Genomic DNA, 2,203 nt, shown 5'->3' with positions numbered 1-2,203 from the left:
GATTACTGTTAGAGCTGACTGTGCTGTTTCTGCATGTAGCCCCATCTGTCTGCTTATACATCCCTGAAACTCTTGCCTACTGATTATCAGTGGTGGGGAGTCAGCCTGTGGACAGGAGTGCCCCACCCCTCTCTGTTGCCAGCCTCGGAAATAAAACAAACTCCTTTCCACCAACCTTGCCTCTTTATTGCCTTCAGAGCAGTGAGCAGTAGGACCCCACTTTTGATAACAACACCACGCAGACAGTATACGGGTTGGGGGTGCAGTGATCATAACCGAGTGGGGGTATCTCACACACTCACTCTTTATTTAACACAGAGTTTAATAACAGGGCTATAAATAAAGTTCCAAGTGCTATGGGAAACTAGGGGAGCTTCTCTGACCTCTACATGCTGAGGAACCACTCGGGCAGGACATGACATGTTATACCTACCTTGAGGCCCTCTAGACTGGATGACAAGAACTGAGTTGTGGATACCTTCAGCCTAAGATCTTCATAAAATCCCAGAGAGAGACCCGTGCCTACTCACTCAGGACATTTTCAATCAGGACAGACCACAGAGGTCTTGCTCTCTTTTTCCCTGGAAGAAGATTTTAAGGTCTATAATGTAAACATTCCTTTGTTGTTGTTGTCATTTAGTCTTTAAGTGGTTTCCAACTCTTTTGCAACCCCACGGACTGTGTAGCCTGCCAGTCTCCTCTGTCCATGGGATTCTCCAGGCAAGAATACTGGAGCGAGTTGCCATTTCCTTCTCCAGGGGATCTTCCCAACCCAGGGATCGAACCCACGTCTCCAGCATCTCCTGCATTGGCTCTTTACCACAGAGCTACCTGGAAAGCCCATAGGCAGCAGAAAACTCATCTGACAATTCTCTGGGACTGGGATTCCTGAAACTTGAATATGTGCTCAGCTCGAGAAAGAAAGTGTAATTCCAGTTTATTGAAAATTTTACACAAACAGTGGGTAGAGTATTGCAAACAATGTCAAAAAGATTCTGACCTTGACTTATGTATTTTGATTCTGGTTCTTCAAAGCCAGGTCTCACCTCAACATCCAGTAGGCTGCTTTCTACAATCACCCAGGACTCTCCACTTCAGGGTTTTTCTACTCGCCCTTGGCACATGCTGGATGTGACTCAAAGCCAATTGGAAGTGTGAGAGATTTTATTATCCCTAGAAGCATCTTTGTTAAATAATGGTTGGGGTTTTGGTGGCTGCATACTCCAGCTTCCTTGTCCCATACTTGAGATGGATTTGAGGTGCATTCTACATAGTCTCCCATCATACTCCCTCCATGAATAAGCTCCAGTTGCTCCTAGTGCCCACCTGCTAGATCATCCCTCTTAACTGGCTGCCTTCCTTCTAAGTTTCACTTCCCACACACTGCTCTCTAAGGTTCCCTCTCAAGTAAACTATTTATATTCACAGGTTTGTCTCAGGGTCTACTTACGGGAAATGCACACATAGACACCGTATACATGAAAAATGCATTTAACTTATTCTCATACTCAAATGTTTGGCTGGAAGTAGAATTCTAGGTTTCAAATTATTTCCCACCAATATTTGAAAGATAGAGCCTATACCATTATTTTTCTCTTGGGTGTGACTGCTTGCATTTTTGATATACAAGGTCTCTGTGTGTACATTTCTGGAAAGTAGACCCTGAGACAAACCTGTGAATATAAATAGCACTTCCAACTGGCCTTGGGTCATGTCCTTCTCTATTGATGAAGTACATCAGGAATATGGAAATGTATGGAATGTATGGGAAACAGTATAAGAAATGTCTGTATACTCATCTTCCAGCTAAGGAAATAAAACTTCAAACACAGTGGCTCCATTTGTCCCTCATGTAAACACTATCCTGAATTTGGGCTTCGCCATTCTCATGTCTGTGGAATGATTATGTAGGGCAAGTAGGGGTCAAAACCCAATAATTTTGGAGCTTCCAGATTGGTGAACCCACAGAGATGCAGGGAGAGTGGCCTGCCTGGCAAGGGCACCGAAGCTCTGTGTCCTTTCCTCATACCGGGGCCTACGCATCTTCCATCTGGCTGTTCCTGCATTATGTTCTTTTAAAATAAACTGTTCATCTAGCACTAAAACCCTCCTATGTTTGGTGGTTATGAAGCAGAGAGACACTGGGGAGAAATTACTTATAATTTACCAATCAAACAATGGTATTTTAACAGCAGTGATAAAA

The sequence above is a fragment of the Bison bison genome, unplaced genomic scaffold (genome assembly GCF_000754665.1).
Source record: "Bison bison bison isolate TAMUID 2011002044 unplaced genomic scaffold, Bison_UMD1.0 scf7180017849536, whole genome shotgun sequence".
Classification (NCBI taxonomy): Eukaryota; Metazoa; Chordata; class Mammalia; order Artiodactyla; family Bovidae; genus Bison; species Bison bison.
This window is presented reverse-complemented; position numbering follows the sequence as displayed.